The 21,732-nt window shown below is 45.4% G+C and overlaps 1 protein-coding gene across 8 annotated transcripts in view; it reads left to right on the top strand.

Moving 5' to 3' along the window:
* CCBE1 (collagen and calcium binding EGF domains 1) overlaps positions 1-21,732 on the top strand; it is a 401,394-nt gene that overhangs the window by 87,088 nt on the left and 292,574 nt on the right. For 2 of the 8 annotated variants that reach the window (XM_081563029.1, XM_081563026.1), the window contains exons 1-2: positions 10,222-10,377; positions 10,634-10,741. The exons of 2 other annotated variants lie outside the window; for them this stretch is intronic. The gene's annotated coding sequence lies outside the window, so the exon portion shown is untranslated. Of the gene's footprint in view, positions 1-10,221; positions 10,378-10,633; positions 10,742-21,732 lie in introns of those variants that run through there. 4 more of the 8 variants (XM_081563030.1, XM_081563025.1, XM_081563028.1 and 1 more) reach the window with 2 other exon arrangements.

Below are 21,732 nucleotides of genomic sequence, written 5' to 3'. Positions count from 1 at the left end.
TCTTTCTATCTTGATTTATAGCCCAGTAAACACAAGTTATAGATTCTCTACTAGAGACTGAAATTTCCTGCAGGAAGAACCCCTGCCATATCTTTAGAGCCTCCGGGCTTAGCCCTGTGGCTGGAACAGAGAAAATATTGATAGTTCTTGACCGGTTAGAGTGAAATGTGATTGCAGTGAGCTGACACAGTCTCTCCAATTATTGAATAATAATTGTGATCATTGATTGGTCTCCAGGTGACTCACTGAAAAAGAATCTGTTTGCCAGTGCAGGAGATGCCTGTCTATGCAACAGACATGGGTTCGATCCCTGGTTCAGGAAGATCCCTGGAGAAGGAAATGGCAACCCACTTCAGTATTCTTGCCTAGAAAATTCCCATGGACAGAGGAGCCTGTCAGGCTACCGTCTCTGGGGGTTGCTAAAGAGTCGGACACGACTTAGTGACTAAACATTAGCAACACACTGATCTCCTACAAAGTGTCTCAGCGGACATATAATCTCTCCAGTCAGTGCGATCACCTGGCAAGATAGACATAAAATCCTCTTTCACACAAAAAAAGACAGTTGCTCAGAGAATTTAGGCAACTTGCCTACAGTCAGAAGCTGCGAATGGCAGAGCCAGGTGGTTCATTTCTCCAAGGCCCTTGGGAACATCTGCTCTATCGGCCCACCTCCCCGAGTTGCTAGAGATGGACAAAGGGAGACTGGTGTCCTGACTCCTCAAGCCAAAGCCTGGTGGAGTGAAGCAGGCGGGGCTGGACAGGGCTGGACAGTGGGGCCCTCCTTGCGCTTGATGTTGCTGCCTCGCACGTTGTCCTGTTCAGGAAGAGCGTAGGCCTTGGCTGGCTGTCCTCCCGCACCCGGGCAGCTGCGATAGCAACGCATCAGAGCCTCGGTGCCATGCTGCAGGGGCGAGGGACACACAGGCTACCTGCCTCTTGCCTATGAGCTCTAGAAAGAGTCAGAATCATCCAGAATTGGTGTTCAGTGGGAAAAAAGTGGAAAGAAAGCCAACATGCCTGTCCTCATTGAAATTCAAAGTCAGTCCTGTGAGACAGGAAAACACACGTGGAAATTGCGTGAGGCCTCTGTTTCGCTCCCCTAATTCTGCTTCAGTCTCAACTTCCGTCTGACGTCTGCAGGACGATCAGGAGGTTGTGGTCAGTCCCCCGGAACTGGCTGGGGTCCTCGCTCGGTGAAACCGTGGGTGGGGTGGTGGTCTCCTTGCTCGGCCCCTAGCATGGTTGATTGGTCTCTTGTTCTTGCCCTTCTCTGCCGGAGTGCATAGGTGCCCGCATGGGCCCTATCTTCATCCTCAAAGCCCCAGAAGATATACTTCTGCACCAGAGAATATGCTTCGAGGCATTTAACCTAAGAACAGCCTCTCCTTCTAGGAGGAAGGGTTCTCTCCCCGCACCGTGTACAGTCGCAGAGACTGGGTGAGTAATCGGAGCTGATGAGCACGTGCGCCGATTCCTTTAAGACCTCTCACCCATCAGCTACTGTTGCCTGCTTTCACCTCCATTTGAAAACTCTCGTCCGTCAGCCACTGTTGCCTGCTTTCACCTCCAGCTGCTTAGCTGCTAGAGAAGCAAACCTGTGGGACACAGAGCACTCAAGGGACGAGGGCAGATGGTGACCAGGCTACTTGACTCTCCTCATAGCCAAGCAGGTGCGGTAGCAGCTAGCAGGCTGTCCTCAGAGGCAAGGCTTCAAACTGCGGCTCAGCCGTGACGTTGCCCTGCGACCTCACATGGTCCTTAATCCTAATTCCCTTTGCCTCCAAAGTTGGGATAACTAACAGTAGTTCCTACTGCTTGGGAAGCTATATGTTAAAGGCTATAGACATCAAGCATATTATCTGCTCAGTAGCTCCTGGCTATCATTATACAAGTAGCATTGTGAAAATTCTTATCCTGTAAAGAATATGCTAGAATTTGGCCCTAACTCTTAATCCATCCGCATCTTCCATCCACGTCTTTGCTTTGGCTCAGTTGCGGTAAAGATCTCATAAAATCTCATGCTCTGTAATGTTATACTTATTCAAATACTTTCATATTCATTATCCCAGCACCTCCTGTGCTCAATCAACATTTCTTTAATATTTTATTTATTTATTTTGCTTACTTATTTATTTGGCTGTGCCAGGTCTTCATCATGGTAGGCAGTAGAATCTTTGTTTGTGGTAGGGGGGCTGTAGTTCGCTGCCCAGGGATTGAGCCCAGAACCCCTGCATTGGCAGCACAGGGTCTTAGCCACTGGGCCACCCGGGAAGTCCCAGTCTATATTTATTTTTATTTTTCACAGCTGTCTCAGGCTACATATGGGATAATGACGGTGGCATGTTATAAAGGAGGAGAATCTGCTAGGAGCTTCCAGGTGGGGCTGTGCTGTGCTAGTTTGCTAGGGCTGTCATAACAAAGCATCAGAAACTGGGTGGCTTGAAATAACAGAAATTTATTGTCTCACAGTTCTGGAAGCGAGAAGTCCAAGATCAAATGGTCGCAGGGTTGGCTTCTTCAGAAGGCTAGTGAGGGAAAAACTTCCGTGCCTCTGCCAGTAAGCCTCTGGTGGTTTACTGGTAATAGCCAGTGTTTCCTGGCTGCTAGAAACATCACTCCACCTCTGGCCTTCATCTTCACGTGGTGTTCCCCTGTGTGAGTGTCCTTTTCCCTGTCCAAATTTCCCCTCTTTATAAGGACACAGTCATATTGGGTTAGAGTCCACTCTAATGATTTCATTTTCACTTGGTTACTTCTGTCAAGACCCTATTTCCAAATAAGGTCACATTCTGAGATATCAGGGTCAGGACTCCAGGGTATGTTGTTGTTGTTTAGTTATTTAGTCGTGTCTGACTCTTTTGTGACCCCATGGACTGTAGCCCTCCAGGCTCCTCTGTCCATGGGATTCTCCAGGCAAGAATACTGGAGTGGGTTGCCATTTCCTTCTCCAGGGCATCTTCCCAACCCAGGGATCGAACCCTTGTCTCCTGGATTGGCAGGTGTATTCTTTACCACTGAGCCACCTGGGAAGCCTGTATATTTTCTGAGGAGGACACAATTCAACCCATAGCAGTAACCAGCCATGAAACCAGTAACCAACCATGAAACCATAATTGGAGAGCAGCAAGCCAGGGGTGGAGGCAGCAGAGGGCTGGTGGGCGCACCTGGGGAATCATGCACCACTGGTTTTGTAGCCCCACTGGGCTGGGAAGTACAAAGAAGGGAGATGGGAAACCAGACCCAAACCTTGAAGGGCCCTGATTCTCCCAGGGAGCAGGAAAGCTTTCAGTCTGGGAGAGAGTAGGTCACAGATCATCGTGGAGCAGCTTTGGGGGAGCTGGCCGGCAGGCCAGAGGAGGGGACTAGTGAGAAGGCTCCTCTCTGTTCTGTGGGCCACAACTCACGGGGGACAGCGTTCCGATATGGATTTATTTTCGGTGGTTCTGCGTCTTCGTTGCTGCGCAGGAGGGCTCCTCTTCCTCCTGGTGCACAGGCGTCTCACTGCGGTGGAGTTTCTTGTTGCTGAGCACGGGCTTAGGGCGCTAGGGCTTCACTAGCTGTGGCTTGTGTCACTCTAGAGTGCTGGTTTAGTAGTGTGGGGCACGGGCTTACTTGTCCCAGATGTGGGATCTTCCTGACCAGGGATCACACCCGTGTCTCCTGCATCAGCAGGTGGATTCTTATCCACTGTGCCACCAGGGAAGTCCCAGTGTTCGGATTTTTGAAGATCGTTATCTCCTCTCCACTTGGTCGTTCCTGCTCCAGGTTGAACGTGCCCAGGGCCTTCAGTCACACAGAGCACTGTCTGTCCCCTGCCCAGTTCTCAAGTGCCAGCTCTTGGTCCACACCGGGGGTATCACAGCTGACGGACGGCCAAAGAGGAAGAGTCGGGACTCAGGAGGCCGAGAGGGCAGGTGGCCACATCTGGAGCGTGCGCCAGGTGGCAAGACCATCACCTGCAGGGCCGCGTTTGGGTGTCAGGAGCAGGACTTCTGCACCCAGAATGGGGGCTGGCACGGGTGAAGCTAGGGAATTCCAGAGGATGATTGTGTGTCAATCGTCCAGGACAGAAAGAAAGATGGAGGCTCAACTGCCAAGGCTGTGGAAAAAAAGAGGGAGCCTCCTCTTAGGAATCAGACAGAAACTCAGTTTGGAACCTCAGCATGAAGAGTTTTTATCTTTTAGGCTGTGGGATATTAGTTCCCCCAGCAGGGACTGAACTAGGGCCCATGGCAGTGAAAGCGTCCAGTACTAACCACTGGACCCCCAGGGAATTCCCCACAATGTGTCTTCAGAGCCAAACCTGGTGCCCCGGTGATGAAGGAAGGAAGGAAAACGAAAGAAAGAAGAGAGAGGGGGAGGGTGGAGAGGATCCTTCAAGGTCATGGCAGCCTGAATTCCCGCCACTCTGTAAGAACTGAACCAAACACTGCAGTCTGGCTTTCAGTTCAGTTCAGTCACTCAGGCGTGTCCGACCCTGCGACCCCATGGACTGCAGCATGCCAGGCTTCCCTGTCCATCCTTTAACCAGAAGGAAAACAAGCTCTGCGCTGTGCATCTAGTTCTTTATCGCTAAATCTAGAACAAAATCCAGTTCTATGGAGCTGCAAAGAGAACTTGTGAAGGGCTAAGGGAACAAATGTGATTTCGAAATGCAACCTGGTGACACTGAGGACTGTAACCAGAGCCAAGAGCTGACGCAGTCCAGGGGGTCAAGGCACAGGACAAGAGCCCTCCTGACTGCCCCTCATTATTTTTGATTGGCCCACTAAGACTACCTCAGACCAATAAAGTGTCTGGGAGCCAATCCAAGCTACTTAACTCCGAATTACTGAGGTGCCAACAGGCACTAGGCTTATAAATATGTCTTTTATTACCTGGTTGGCTTAGCCAGGTCTCCAAAAGGAACAGTAAAGTTTTATGATGCACTTCAACAGGCTGATCTTCAGAGCCAGGGTTTGTCCTGGATGAAATTTTTCCCCTGCAGCCACCAAGGTCAGACTAGATCACCCAACCTTGCATTCATGCCACCAGTTGGTGGGCTGAGGTTAGATGGTCGGATCTAAATAGAGTTCAGATTTGATATAGTGAAATATCATCTTAATGTACACTTAGCCTTTTTGTAAGAGCTATAACTACGAAGATTTTCTGATTGCTTGGTCTGCTATTGTTGCTTTTTTTTTTTAACTGTTTAAAATTCCACCCTAGGGTAGGTAATTTGAAAATATCATTGTCTCATTCCTCTGAAAACATTTTTAATTTAATTTTTTATTTTATATTGGAGTATAGTTGACTTACAAAATTGTAATAGTTTCAGGTGTACAATAAAGTGATTCAGTTATACATGTACGTATACCCACTTTTTCAGACTCTTTTCCCATATAGGTTATTATAGAATATTGAGTAGAGTTCCCTGTGCTATACAGTAGGTTGAAATCATTGCCAGTTATTTCTATTCAATTTCTCTTCAGTTTATTTGCTTTTCCATGGAAATGCCATTTAAATGCAACCAAATTGTTTAAAAAGTAAATGGAAATAATTGTTAGAGTGTCTACTAATAAGCCCTAGAAAATAATTAACAATTTGGCTGTAATAAGAGCTCAAAAGAAATGCTTAATGTTCTTTCTAGGAGTAAATAGGACTATGGTTGAGCAGTATTTCAGTTATGGTAACAATCATTTCCCCAGCTAAAATTTGGTTAATGAAACAATGATTTTTAATTTGTGTTGTGGCATCTCAACCACTCAGAAGTATCCACAGGAATCTACAGTGGGTGGTAGAAAATGACAAGAAGTGATTCTAAGAAAAAGAAAAAACAAATTAGTGTTTTGTCTCTCATCCCCCAGTGAGAGAGCAGGTCCACAAAACATCACGATGTGCTCATCAAAAGTCCAAGTCAGAATTCCTTTCTTAGCTTAAAAATCTACCATTAAAATATCTCAGAATTTACCTGCCCCCAAACAAATTCTAGAATCATTTTGTCACTGGTTCAATCCACAAACGATAAAAAACATCAATGTTCTCATGAGATTTTGCTTCAAAACATATTTTAATAATTATCAAATGTAAAAGCTCAATTTTAAAAGAAAGTAGACTAAAACCTTTACACCCAGATCAGAGTGATTATCTTCAGGGTTGTCCTCAGGGTTCACTCAATGGTATCATTGCTGAGAAAGTTCTGGAAACTTTTCAGAACCCAAGGTATATTCTCTAAATGTCCTCAGGGGTATCAAATCTTTTTTCTTTGTTTGGAGCTTTGCTTTCCAGAAACAAGTTAAAGTTTATTCTCTGAGTACTGCGGGTGGTCCACCTGAGTAACACTAGCTTTAAAACTCAGTTTAGACTTGTAGGATGGATCTCCTTGTGTGGCTTGTAAATCAATTCTCAAAGCAACCCCAGAAGAGTTTTTGACGTGTTTTAAGCAAAGTAAAGATTATAGGCAGGAAGTACAGCTTCCCAAAGTGGCTGTTTTACAGTGACATTAATCTGGCTAGAAGTCACAGGGCATTTAAAAGTGAAATCAGTGTGAATTTATAGCCATGGTTCAAACACACACAATGCTGAAGGTGAAATGCTTTAGGGAAACATAAAGAAAACTTTAAAATGTTTTGCTTTTGAATCACATGCTTAGGGAGAAAATCATACGACTGTCTTCCCCACCAAACACAAAAGAGTGAGAGAGGAGAATTATTTCATGGCCTCCAATGCTGCTATTTTGCAGAGAGACTTCATGGAGAGTGGAGAACAGAAGTAACAATTACACAGGCCTTAGGCTGACAAGGGAGCCTGCTAACCCAGTTTATGGAGCTGGAACAATGCCCCCTGCCTCTCCATCATTTATGCCTACCGTGCACATGTGCTAATAAGCCCTAAAAATCCTGTGAGTTTAACATCATGGTAGTTCCCACCCCAAATACTCCTGTGATGGCTTGCCTTTATTTGCTGCTTGGGTTTTCACAGGACTTTCTTGCATGAACCCCCTGAGAGGCAAGAAACATAGGTAGCCTGCCCCCTTTATTTTTAAAATAATTTTTATTTATTTATTTATTTTTGGCTGTGCTGGGTCTTAGTTGCTGCACAGGCTCATCTCCAGGTGCAGCGAGCCGGGCCACTCTCGAGCGGGCCACTCTCTAATTGCGGCGCGGGCCTCTCACTATGCTGGCTTCTCACTGCGCTGGCTTCTCACTGCGCTGGCTTCTCACTGCGCTGGCTTCTCACTGCGCGGGCTTCTCACTGCGCGGGCTTCTCACTGCGGTGGGCTTCTCACTATGCTGGCTTCTCACTGCGCGGGCTTCTCACTGTGCCGGCTTCTCACTGCGCGGGCTTCTCACTGTGCCGGCTTCTCACTGTGCGGGCTTCTCACTGCGGTGGGCTTCTCACTGCAGCGGGGTCCTCTTGTTGCCGAGCACAGGCTCTCGGGTGAGGCCTGCAGTAGCTGAGGCTCACGGTCTCAGTAGCTGCAGTTCCCGGGCTCTAGAGCATGGGCTCAATAGTTGTGGCTCTCAGGCTTAGCTGCTCCATAGCATGTGAGGTCTTCCCGGGCCAGGGATCAAACCCACGTCTTATTCATTGGCAGGATTCTTTACCACTGAGCCACTAGGGAAGCCCCTGCTTCTTTTATAGCCAGAAATACTGAAGCACAGAGGGTGCGGTGCTTGGCACAGAGTTACTTGGCAATGGACATGGATTTCAGACTCCAGGCCTAACCAATTCCTGTGCCAGGGTTCTTTCAGGGCTGGACTAGATTCAGCCTAGCATTACGCATTCCAAAGCCTGCCTTGAAGTCAAGTATGAGGTCTACTTAAAACACAATTTTTAAAGATCTTTATTTATTTTAAAAATATTTTTATATTATTCTTATATAATTTTAAAGGTTACACTCCATTTTGGGCTTCCCAAGTGGCTCAGGCAGTAAAGAATCTGCCAACTATGTGGGAGACCCAGGTTCAATCCCTGGGTCAGGAAGATCCCTTGGAGCAGGGCATGGCAATCCACTCCAGTATCCTTGCCTAGGGAATCCCATGGACAGAGGAGTCTGGCGGGCTACAGTCCATGGGGTCACAAAGAGTTGGACATGACTGAAGCAACTCGAGCATGCAAGCATAGATTTTATAAAATAATGGCTCTCTTCCCCGTGGTGTACAAGACATCCCTACCTTACACTCTTTGTATCTCCCACGCCCTCATCCCTATATTTTGGCCCTCCCCACCCATTGGTAACCAGTAGTTTGTTCTCTATAGCTGTGAGCCTGCGTCTTTTCTGCTGTATTCACGAGTTGTATTTTCTATATCCCATATATGTGATATAAGTATTTGTCTGTCTCTGCCTGACATTGCTATTTAGTATAATGCCTTTCAAGTCCATCTATGTTGTTACAAATGGCAATATTTCATTCTTTTTCATGACTGAGTAATATTTCACTGGGGCTTCCTAGGTGTCGGTAATGGTAAAGAATCTGCCTGCCAATGCAGGAGATGCAAGAGACATGGGTTCAGTCCCTGGGTTAGGAAGATCTCCTGGAGAAGGAAATGGCAACCCACCCCAGTATTCTTGCCTAGAGAATCCCGTGGAGAGAGGAGCCTGGCGGGCTATATAGTCCATGGGGCTGAAAAGAGTCAGACACGACTGAGCACACGAAGCAATACTCCGTTGTCTGTATATACCACATCTTCTTTTTCCCATTCGTCTGTTGGTGGACACCTAGATTGCTTCCATATCTTGGCAATTGTAAACAATGCTGCTATGAGTACTCGGGAGCATGTATCTTTTGGAATCAGCGTGTTTGGTGTTTTGGACAGGTACCCAGGAGTGGAATTGCTAGGTCATATGTTAGTTCTACTTTTCGTGTTTTTTTTTTTTTTTGAGAATCTCTGTACTGTTTTCTACAGTGGCTGTAACAATTTATATATATTAAAAAAATGATAAAATGTTTTAGGCAAATCAAAAATATAGATATTGGCACGATGGATATCTGTAACTTACCATACCGCTTCACAGTTAAACTGCTTAAGCTAGAACTGAAGCCTCCTTTCACGACTTCCAAACCTCATTCCTCTGCCTCCCCAGGCGTAGCCACTCTGCTGGCCGAGGTGGACATTTGAGGTGTACTTTCTACTGGAAGACAGTTTGCTTGGGCCTTGGTAGAATGGATCTTAGGGTGTCCTGCACCTTTTCTGACACCTTGCCCCCCACTCCCCTGCCTCCTGGTGAACTAATTGGGTCTGGAGGCAGGTGCAGAGTGAGATGAGGCTTAAGGTGTACCTAACCAGTGCTGGGAGGTGAGGTTGTCTGCCTCAGAGCTGATCGGGTAAGGGAGAAGAGGGAAGAAGGAAGAAGGGCATTCAGCCTCTCCAAGAACTTGTGAAGCCGAGTATCTCCTGCCATATCCGTAAACAAGAACGTCATGGCCCTCCAGACGTGACTCTGAGCCCAGAGGGCCCCAAAAGGAAGAATGCTGCTGCTGCTAAGTCGCTTCAGTAGTGTCCGACTCAGTGCGACCCCACAAACGGCAGCTCACCAGGCTCCGCCATCCCTGGGATTCTCCAGGCAAGAACACTGGAGTGGGTTGCCATTTCCTTCTCCAATGCATGAAAGTGAAAGTGAAGTTGCTCAGTCGTGTCCAACTCTTTGTGACCCCATGGACTGTAGCCCGCCAGGCTCCTCTGCCCATGGGATTCTCCAGGCAAGAATGCTGGAGTGTGTTACAGGCCCTCCTTCAGATCTTCCTGACCCAGGGATCAAACCTGGGTCTTCCGCACTGCAGGCAGATCCTTTCCTGTCTGCGCCACCAGGGAAGCCCCTTTGTCACGCACTTCTGTATAATCTGACTTCTTCCCCCGCCTCCCCAGAGCAGTTCTCTCTGGACTACCTGAGACCCTGCCTCCCGGGCTTAAAGTCCTAAAAATTCCCACTGAATAAACACGACTTTCAGGTTGTGACTATTTTTTTCAGTCAACAAATAGCTGGGATCTCCCTCCGCCAGCTCCGTCACACAGTTTCGTTTCTCCTCCAGTGGGTTTGGGATGGAGTCAGGGAGGTGGAGTCTGGGAGCGCCTTCTGGCTTCTTTTTCTGTCTGGTTCCCTTGCCTCGGGGTTCCCCCTCCTACTGGGTGACATGTTCTACCTCAGGACCCGGATGGCGGACCCAAGGGTCTCTGCGGCCCACCCCTTCCGGTCTGCGGCCGGAAGCGGACCTCTTCCAGGAGCCTGCGGGCTCTGATTCGCTGTTTTCTGCCTCCACCGGACGTGAGCCTCCACCGGACGTGACCTACCGAGCCTCCTTCCCTCTGGATCTTTCAAACTGATAATTCTGTAAACCAAGCTGCAGTGAAGAAAAAAGGATTAGGAGACTCCACGTAAGGCCTGTTTGAAAGGTAGTTCCTTGCCTTGCCTTCTGGGGAATGACTTAACTGAGGGAATTTTCCGGGTCGAGGAGAAGAGCTCCAGGGTAGAGAGTGTGGTGGCAGAGATTTCTGTGTGTAAAACAGTGCCTCAGGCTCTAGGTCAACGAGAGGGAATGCGGCTTGGCCTTCACCGTCTTGAAAGGCCTCAAATTTGGGGCCTTGATGTCGTCTTCAAAGAACTGTCCCTAAGATGATCTCATAGTAACAAAACACGTTCCTCACGCAGCTTCAAACCTGAGCCTGTCCTCAGACCACACAGCCTCTCTGGGTACCACCGACCCACCATTTTTATAGATTCTGTAATTACTGCTTGATTCTGAAATCCTGTTTTCAGGTAATTATCTTATATTATATTATTGTATTTTTGTTTTAAAAGCATTCATTTATTAAATGTGCCTACGTTTAAAATACTTCATGTATTGGGAATTATTTTTCCAAACTTTTTAATTGGAAATTATAATTTCCCGAAGGGTAGAAAGACAGTGAAATGAACATATCCATCACTGAATTCACCAATTGTTAATCTTTTGGCAATTTTCTTTATCTCTGTCCGTATTTCCATATGTGTGTGTATATACACACACATATAGAAAAATACACATACTCAAATATTATTTTTCCTGTTAAATCATAAATTAAGTTGCTTCATCTCTAAATACTTCAGTATGTATCTTCAGATAATAAGGGCTTTTTCCTAACAATGACCATGCTATCAATATTATTACAACAAATTACCACACCATAGCAAAGATACATACTGTCAGCAAAAGGGGTATTATGCTCCCTTGAAGGTAGAGTATCTACTGAAATTATTTGAAATTCTTCTGTTTAGATTTCTCTTTCTCTGCTATTTATTGATGTAGTGTTAAATTAATTCAGTAGGAGCCCATTAAACTTAGGTGGCTCCTAATGCCACGGTAGCCTGTGTCAGCAAATGAAAACCTAAGCCTGTCAATGCTGGAAAATTATGAAATTGAAATCTAAGGATGATCAATCATCAACAGCCAACCAGGTTTTTGTTTTTTTTTTTTTAATAAATTTATTTATTTTAGTTGGGGGCTAATTACTTTACAATATTGTAATAGTTTTTGCCATACATTGACATGAATCAGCCATGAGTTTACATGTGTTCCCCTTCCTGGACCCCCCACCCACCTCCCTCCCCATCCCATCCCTCTGGGTCATCCCATTGCCTCGGCCCTGAGCCTCCGTCTCATGCATCGAACATGGAATGGTGTTCTGTTTCATATATGATAATACACATGTTTCAATGCCACTCTCCCAGAACGTCCCACCCTCACCTTCTCCCTCAGAGTCCATAAAATTGTTCTATGCATCTTTGTCTCTTATTCTGTCTCGCATATAGGGTTATCGTTACCATCTTTCAAATTCCATATATATGCATTAGTATACTGTATTGTTGTTTTTCTTTCTGGCTTACTTCACTCTGTATAATGGGCTCCAGTTTCATCCATCTCAGTAGAACCGATTCAAATGTATTTTTTTTAATGGCTGAGTAATATTCCATTGTGTATATATACCACAGCTTCCTTATCCATTCGTCTGCTGATGGACATCTAGGTTGCTTCCATGTCCTGGCTATTGTAAACAGTGCTGCGATGAACATTGGTGTACACGCGTCTCTTTCAGTTCTGGTTTCTTCGGTGTGTATGCCCAGCAGTGGGATTGCTGGATCATATGGCAGTTCTATTCCCAGTTTTTTAAGGAATCTCCACACTGTTCTCCATAGTGGCTGTACTAGTTTGCATTCCCACCAACAGTGTAAGAGGGTTCCCTTTTCTCCACACCCTCTCCAGCATTTATTGCTTGTAGACTTTTGGATAGCAGCCATTCTGACTGGTGTGAAATGATACCTCATTGTGGTTTTGATTTGCATTTCTCTAATAATGAGTGATGTTGAGCATCTTTTCATGTGTTTGTTAGCCATCTGTATGTCTTCTTTGGAGAAATGTCTGTTTAGTTCTTTGGCCCATTTTTTGATTGGGTCGTTTATTTTTCTAGAATTCAGCTGCAGAAGTTGCTTGTATATTTTTGAGATTAATTGTTTGTCTGTTGCTTCGTTTGCTATTATTTTCTCCCATTCTGAAGGCTGTCTTTTCACCTTGCTTATAGTTTCCTTTGTTGTGCAAAAGCTTTTAATTTTAATTAGGTCCTATTTGTTTATTTTTGCTTTTATTTCCAATATTCTTGGAGGTGGGTCATGGAGGATCCTGCTGTGATTTATGTCGGAGAGTGTTTTGCCTATGTTTTCCTCTAGGAGTTTTACAGTTTCTGGTCTTACGTTTAGATCTTTAATCCATTTTGAGTTTATTTTTGTGTATGGTGTTAGGAAGTGTTCTAGTTTCATTCTTTCACAAGTGGTTGACCAGTTTTCCCAGCACCACTTGTTAAAGAGATTGTCTTTTCTCCATTGTATATTCTTTCCTCCTTTGTCGAAGATAAGGTGTCCATAGGTGCGTGGGTTTATCTCTGGGCTTTCTATTTTGTTCCACTGATCTATATTTCTATCTTTGTGCCAGTACCATACTGTCTTGATGACTGTGGCTTTGTAGTAGAGCCTGAAGTCAGGCAGGTTGATTCCTCCAGTTCCATTCTTCTTCCTCAAGATTGCTTTCAGCCAACCAGGTTTTAAGTTATAGCCAATCAGTATTTTCCTTTCTCTGTTTCTACCTTTTCTCTAGAAAAGGCCTCGTAACCACTTCCAGTTTGATGGTGCCCCCTTCAAATCAATTTTAGTTCCAGTAAACTTAAAAGTTTTAATCTGCCTCAGATGATCATGTAACAGTTCTTAATCATTTATCACTGCATCCATATGGATGCATGGACATTCGTTTAATACTTTGGGTTATAATCCAGTGCTGCTTTGTTTACTTTGTTGCTACCGTTGGTCACTGGGACCTCGTTCAGGTGCTTCTTGTGACTTTTGATCCACTCCCATCCTTACGAATTTTTTAGGCAGATTTTTACAATTTTGTTTTGGACTCTTGCTTACTTTCTGACACAATAAGATGCTCTTGGTTCATCTGGTGTATTTTCTGCCTGAGTCCTAGAGCCAGCCATTTCTCCAAGGAGCCTTGTTTCCTTTAACTGGAGAATGAAATTAGAAACCAAGATTTGGGAGCTAAGTATGCTTGCTGCTAGCGGGGTGTCATCCCTTCTAGACCCTCTCAGCTGACAGAGCAAGGAAATACGTGTGTGTGCACTAACCTGTGGGCTTCCCTTCCCCGAGGGCTCAACTCTAAAGAATCTGCCTGCAAGGCAGGAGCCACAGAAGATGAGGGTTCAATCCCTGGGTCGGGAGGTTCCCCTGGAGGGACGGCAGAGCAACCCACTCCAGTATTCTTGCCGGGAGAATCCCATGGACAGAGGAGCCTGGTGGGCTGCAGTCCATGGGGTCACAAAGAGCTGGACACGATTGGACCGATTTAGCACACACATATGCACACTAATCTATGCCTATACACCTTTGTGTAAACATTTCTATTTGTAACCATCTATGTCTACATTACACTGAACGTGAGTTAATAGTGATATCTCCAACTGTAATCCATTACCACATGGATCATTTTGGCCTCTTCCCCTTGTCTATCTATCTGTAACCTCCCGTTCCAGCAGTGAGAAATCTAGCTCCCACCACTTGCCATCTCCTTACTTGTTCATTGAGTTTTAAAAAAACATTTGAAATGTTAGTATCCCTACTGCCATTGTTTTTGTTCAGTTGATCAGTCATGTCTGACTCTTTGTGACCCCATGGACTGCAACACTCCAGGCCTCCCTGTCCATCACCAACTCCTGGAACTTACTCAAACTCAAGTCCATTGAGTCAGTGATGCCATGCAACCATCTCATCCTCTGTCGCCCTCTTCTCCTCTTGCTCTCAATCTCTCCCAGCATCAGAGTCTTTTTCAAAGAGTTGGCTCTTCGCATCAGGTGGTCTAAGTATTGGAGCTTCAGTATCAGTCCTTCTAATGAATATTCAGCATTGATTTCCTTTAGGATTGACTGACCATTACTGCTATTATTCCTTCTGATGTTCTAAATGTCTCAAATCAGCCAGTGGAATCCCTTTCTGCTGTGTCCTCTCTCACAGCCCCTTTGGTCTTTGAGCATCTCATTGCTTTCGGGACGAGAAGATATTCCAGACTCACCTGTGCTTTGCTCTGGCATAAATCAGTCATATTTTAAAGAACTCTGATGCCTCACAGAAGTTACTGTATTTAGAAAACAAGATCAGGGTGCTTAGTTTGCAAATCGCTACCGAGTTTTTATTACTTTTCAGCCCTTTCAGTGAATGGAGCTCATCATATCTATATAATAGCCTCAATCTTCTGAGCAACATAGGAATCAAGGGCCCAGCCACACTGGTTTAAAAGCCTCAAGTCTACATTTGCTCATCCTAACATTTTCTTTTATACTGAATTTCTGTTTCTTAGGTAGAAAATCTGGAGGAACTAAGATTTTAGTCTGAATTTGATGTAAGGATTATATGTTATATGTAATATACTTAATCTTCAGTTCACTTCAGTTCAGTCGCTCAGTCATGTCCGACTCTTTACGACCCCATGGACTGCAGCACACCAGGCCTCCCTGTCCATTGCCAACTCCCGGAGTTTACCCAAACTCATGTCCTTAGAGTCGGTGATGCCATCCAACCATCTCATCCTCTTTTGTCCCCTTCTCCTCCTGTCCTCAATCTTTCCCAGCATCAAGGTCTTTTCCAGTGAGTCAGTTCTTCACATCAGGTGGCCAAAGTATTGCAGTTTCAGCTTCAGTATTAGTCCTTCCAATGAATATTCAGGACTGATCTCCTTTAGGATGGACTGGTTGGATCTCTTTGCAGTCCAAGGGACCCTCAAGAGTCTTCTCCAAAACCACAGTTCAAAAGCATCAATTCTTCAGCACTCAGCTTTCTTCACCATCCAACTCTCACATCCATACATGACTACTGGAAAAACCATAGCTTTGACTAGACGGACCTTTGTTGGCAAACTAATGTCTCTGCTTTTTAATATGCTGTCTAGGTTGGTCATAGCTTTTCTTCCAAGGAGCAAGTGTCTTTTAATTTCATGGCTGCAGTCACCATCTGCAGTGATTTTGGAGCCCAGGAAAATAAAGTCTCTCAGTGTTTCCAATGTTTCCCATGGCAGAAAGCAAAGAACTAAAGAGCCTCTTGATGAAAAAGGAGAGTGAAAAAGTTGCCTTAAAACTCAACATTTAGAAAACTAAGATCGTGGCGTTGGTCCCATCACTTCAAGTAGCTGGAGCCTGGGTTGGGCTTGTCTAATGACTCAGGGTCTCCGTCCCTCTCTGGAAGGTCCCAGTTTTCGTTTCTGCTGCATCTCTGCCCTCTAGTGGCCAAACAGAGTCAGTGGGCCAAGAGGAGAAGACGCGGCTTCTGGGAAACACCTTCAGGAACAGATTGGTGCCCACTTCAGGGTGCAAAACCAGAGCTACGAAATATCTAGCCTTCGAATCATCTCATAGACATAATTTGAAGATTATTAAAAAATACACAAAATAAGATGGGACCCCCACCCACACATTATAAGAAGCTTTGCTGGTTTGTTTTTAATTCTTACTTATTGGCGAAATTTATAGTGTTGCCCAAGCCCAGGAAAGGCAGATGAAAAATGAACAGGCAAGCACTATTCTGGAAGTGGAAGGGATATAACCTTTCATAAAGACGCTTTGGGGGCTTCCCTGGTGGCTCAGTGGTAAAGAACTCGGCCTGCCAGTGCAGGAAACACAGGTTTGACCTCTGGATCGGGAAGATCCCACATGCCTGGGGGCCACAACTATTGAGCCCGTGTTCTAGAGCCCACGAACTGTTGCAGAAACCAAGCCCCACACTCGGAGCGTTGGAGAACTCGGGTTTATTACACTGGCGGGCCCAGAGGAGTCAACACTCCAAGCTCTGAGCCTGGGACAAAGGGGTTACAGAGTTTTTATACACAGAGAGGCATGATTAAGCGGGTTTGCGGGTTTGCAGGGGCTGGGCGATTGCAAAGAGCAGAACAGGGGTGAGCGAGAAAAGCTCCAGTTTCTAGTATTGTGACTCCCCACTTTCTGAGACCTACGTGATCCAGACTTTGTAAGGAGCAAGCTGGGTTACAGACTCAGAAGGAGCAGGAGGTTATGCAAAATTTTAACTTTTCCTCTTCAGAACCACAAGGACGAAGCCCACGTGCCCAACTACTGAAGCTGGAGCGCCCCAGAGCCTGTGCTCTGCAAGAGGAGAAGCCATGGCAGTGAGAGGCCTGCACACAGCAGCAAAGGGTAGCCAGAGGTGAAAAAGCCCGCGCAGCAAATGCGAAGACCCAGCACAGCCAGAAATAAAGGAATAAAAATGGAAAAAAAGAGAAGATACTTTGGCAATAGGTTTCAATATGCGGCATGTTAATTTTGTTTGACCTAGGAATCCTATCACTGGGAGTTTATCAAGGATCAATTCACACAAAAGTCAAAAGATGTATACAGGAGAGTATTCATAGTCTAAAAGGAAAAATTGAAAATGGTCCATGTTCCAAATAAATGTGGCTCATATATACGGTATGTATGAATCTTATAGATCCGTACTTGATGGAATATTATAGATTCTGTATTTGACAATCCATAAATTGTTGAGTGAAAACAGGAGATTGTAAGCCAATAAATACTGTAACTCCATTTATTGACAATATATGTCTGTATTGGTATGTGTACTACAGAGGAAGATGTATTGGTATGTGCCTGCGAGAATGGATGCTAGAACATTCACAGTGGCTGTCTCTAAACGTTTGAATTGAAGGTTACTTTTATCATCTTTGCTTTTTGTTCTCGTTATTTGGCCCCACACGTTGGAGGATCTCGTTTCCCAAACCACGGGTGGAACCTCGGCCACAGTTGTGACAGCCCAGAACCCTAACCACGACGCCACCAGGGAACACTCTTCTTTGTATTTTTTTGAATAAATAAATGAACAAGTATCCTTTTTATGAAAAAAAGTAATGCTATATTTAAAATCAAGCAGAATAAATAAAATTGGTTACTTAAACTGTAAATAAACAAAAGCACATTTTTCTTAATCCAAAAGCCATGCTGAAATATTACCCATCAATGAAAAGGAATGAACAGCCAATTCATGGGACAACATCATACTGTGTGAAATAAGCATGTCCATTTATGTGACATTATAAAGGAAGAAACAAATCTACATGGATGGTAAACAGATCAAGGCTCACCTGGGGCCCTGGGTCTGGGATTAACTTCGAAGAGACACATGAAAAATGTTTTGGATTGACTGAAATATTCTATCTTAATTGGGGGGTGTCTAATGGGAATATATTTTTAAAGTCATGAACCCATACACTGCAGATGGATCCACTGAACACGCTGAAGCAAAGCTGCTCACATGTATGTGGAAGTCTGTGAGTTACGGAGACAGTGAGACTGATCTGGAGTTGCTAAACTCAAGATGGGCGTGTTGGGCAAGGCAGGCCCTGGGCACACTTGTGAAATCAGGAGGATTTGCACTTCCATCTCCCTGGAAACCAATCCAGTCTTCACCTCATTCCATCCATGACCTTCGACAATACCAGTTTTCACCTTCCCTAAAAAACAAAAATGCTCCGGAGCTTTCATGCAGAGAAATGTGAACATTATTAACCAGCCTAATGTTTTATACTGCCTGAGGGTGTTTTTATCAGGATTACAATCTAAATCTGAGGCTAGAGAAAGGAAACCCAATGAGAGACAGTGGAGTGGAACACCTGTGTAACAGGGTCTCTGGAAGACCCAGCAGGGGAACCCACTGTGTGGGGACAGTGTGCCTGGCTTAGAGTCCACTACCTTGTCCTTCCGTCTTCAGAGCTGCAACGTGTGTGTTAGTCACTCAGTCGTGTCCAAGTCTTTGCGACCCCGTGGACTGCTCGCCAGGCTCCTGTGTCCATGGAATTCTCTACGCCAGAATACTGGAGTGGGTTGCCATTCCCTGCTCCAGAGGATCTTCCCAACCCAGGGATCAAACCCGGGTCTCCCCCATTGCAGGCAGATGCTTTACCGCCTGAGCCACCAGGGAAGCCCTTAGAGCTGCAAGGGATCTTACAAGTCATGTATATTTATTCATTGGTTTGTAACCCCAGTTACTGAAAGCCTTCTGAGTTCCCCTGGGCCACATACTAAAGATACAGAAGAGAACGCAACAAGCGGATCCCACCCACAGGGAGCTGACTGTCATGTAGGACATTCCAAGATGGGCACTTGTCGGGAGTCACTATGAGGGACCACTGCCCCCAGAAGCTGTGGGCGGCAGGCTCACGGTTCTCCACGCTGTGCTCCCCGCAGCACCAGCGGCCGTGGGGCAGGCACATGGAAGACTGATGGAGTCAGCCCGGGACTCTACAGCTGAGGAAACTGGAAATAGAGACGATAAGCGGTTTTCCGATTGTTTGAAAGCTCGATGATGCTAAGGCCTTGGTTCAGAGGTATGCTAGATTAATGAATGGCTGTAGGGGAAGGCCCTGTTTTCAGACAGTTGTCTGTGTAATGATACTCATTTCATGACCCCGCCCCCCCATCCCCTTGTTTTGTACCCAAGTTAGATTTTTAAAAGAAAGAATAAATGTTCATTTCACAAGGATTTCATAGTGGGCTCACATTTGTAACATCTGAAATGTTATTTCCTGGGAGAGACTTGGGAGACAGAACAGAAGAGAGGTAAAAAGGCATTTAAAAAAAATCTCTTTTTATAAAAGAGAGCAAGATGACTTCATTCTAGTTGACTGGGTTTGGGTCTGTGAAATATAAGTACTAAATGTTCTTTTTTTAAAGTCAGGTTTAAAATTTACGCTCAATAACTTACATTTAATAAATTTGTTCTTTTTATGTGTACAGTTCTATCAGTTCAGTTCAGTCGCTCAGGCGTGTCCGACTCTTTGCGACCCCATGGACTGCAGCACGCCAGGCCTCCCTGTCCATCTCCAACTCCCGGAACTTACTCAGATTCATGTCCATCAAGTCGGTGATGCCATCCAACCATCACATCCTCTGTAGTCCCCTTCTCCTCCTGCCCTCAATCTTTCCCAGCATCAGGGTCTTTTCCAGTGAGTCAGCTCTTCGCATCAGGTGGCCAAAGTATTGGAGTTTCAGCGTCGGCATCAGCCCTTCCAATGAACATTCAGGACTGATCTCCTTTAGGATGGACTGGTTCGATCTCCTTGCAGTCCAAGGGACTCTCAAGAGTCTTCTCCAACACCACAGTTCAAAAGCATCAATCCTCCGGCACTCAGCTTTCTTTATAGTCCAACTCTCACATCCATACATGACTACTGGAAAAACCATAGCCTTGACTAGACGGACCTTTGTTGGCAAAGTAATGTCTCTGCTTTTTAATATGCTGTCTAGGTTGGTATAACTTTTCTTCCAAGGAGCAAGGGTCTTTAAATTTCATGACTGCAGTCACCATCTGCAGTGATTTTGGAGCCCCAAAAAATAGTCTCTCACTGTTTCCACTGTTGCCCCATCTATTTGCCATGAAGTGATGGGACTGGATGCCATGATCTTTGTTTTCTGAATGTTGAGTTTTAAGCCAACTTTTGCACTCTCCCTTTTCACTTTCATCAAGAGGCTCTTTAGTTCTTCTTCACTTTCTGCCATAAGGGTGGTGGTATCTGCATGTCTGAGGTTGTTGATATTTCTCCCGGCAATCTTGAGTACAGCTTGTACAGTTCTATGGATTCTGACAAATGAATACAGTCATAGAGACACCACCAGAATCAAGATGGCAAATATTTCCACTACCCCCCAAAAGTTTCCTAATGCCCCCTTTGAAGTCACAAGATAAAACATTTTGGAGGTGAACCAAAATTCCAATCGAGGTGTCTCAGTTGGGAAGCCAGATTTTTTTTTGCCTAGAAGGAGGCCGTTTGCAGAAATCAGATGTGCACCAAGCAACTAGCTTGTTTTTATAGCTTGTTTTTGTTGTTGTTGCTTCCTATCTGTTATCTCTGCTGTTCTTCCCAAGCAGTCTGTTGGCAAAAGTGATTTTAGCTGGGCAAGATTGGGTTTTTTGCTTTGCAAATTTACTTTAGATTTAAATAAGAATGAGATTGAATTACAATGGGACCAAAAAGCACTCACTTAACTCCGAGCCTAATTCTAAAACAACAAAACATTGTTGACTAAGAAGGAAAAAAGAGATGGGTGGGTTCCTAATTTGTAGACAGACAGCTTGTGACTGTGCCCAGTAGCATCGGACTCTTCGTGAGGCCATGGACTGTAGCCCACCAGGCTCCTCTGTCCATAAGATATTTCAGGGAAGAATACTAGAGCAGGTTGCTATTTCCTACCCCAGGTGATCTTCCTGACCCAGGGATTGATCCCTCATCTCCTGGGTCTCCCGCATTGGTAGGCAGAATCTTTTACCGCCAGGGAAGCACAGCCCAGCTGCTAGAATTTACTTAATTCTTGCGAGAGGAGGCAGGCGGGTGACTCTTGCCAGGTTGGGGGAGGGGGAGGGCAGGTCACCCTCTTGGGTGCCCACTGCCCTTCCAGGAATTCTCACCGTTAGCGCCACAGAAACTCTCCAGGAACAAAATGGAGCAAACAAATGCAGGAGGGTACAAATGTACTTTCACAAATACTGTCACCTGGAGTTACACCGCCACCTACAGACACATGAGTGAGCACGCAGATTCTCCTGGAATTTTCATCTCTTTAAAGATGGTTTATTTCAGATCAGTCCTTGGTAGCACTAAACAGAATTCTCTTTGGCTTTTGTGAAAAGACAAGTTTGATCTTTCACCTGGGGATGTGTGAAGGTCTGGGGTGTGTGGAGATAGCTAGTTAAAACATTGTTTTTCCATGCTCTGTTGCCTCTCGAGGCTGATGTGCGTGGATGCCTTTGGCAGGCGGAAGGCCTGCCTGTCTAGACGACCTAGGTCTCTGGTTTAAATTTAGCAAGATGCCTAGAAGTGGCTCATCCTGAGTGATCAGTGGAAATCAAGATGAAGAAGAAACGGTGTCACCAGGCTCTTGCAGGGACATTTGCAAAATGCTTTTGTATCAGAGTGACTTGATAGTAAGCCTCAGAACACCCGCCTGCAAATGGTTTAAACTTAGTGTGCTTGTTAAGTCACTTCAGTCGTGTCCGACTCTGTGTGACCCATGGGCTGCAGCCCGCCAGGCTCCTCTGTCCTTGGGATCCTCTAGGCAAGAAGACTGGAGTGGGTTGCCATGCCCTTCTCCAGGGGGATCTTCCCGACCCAGGGATGGAGCCCAGGTCTCTTAAGTCTCCTGCGTTGGAAGCTGGGTTTCTTTACCAGTAGC

Source organism: Giraffa tippelskirchi, chromosome 14 (assembly GCF_054371585.1).
Source record: "Giraffa tippelskirchi isolate mGirTip1 chromosome 14, T2T-mGirTip1v1.2.pri, whole genome shotgun sequence".
Classification (NCBI taxonomy): Eukaryota; Metazoa; Chordata; class Mammalia; order Artiodactyla; family Giraffidae; genus Giraffa; species Giraffa tippelskirchi.
The sequence above is the reverse complement of the archived record's forward strand: the minus strand, read 5'-3'. Positions and strand labels throughout refer to the sequence as shown.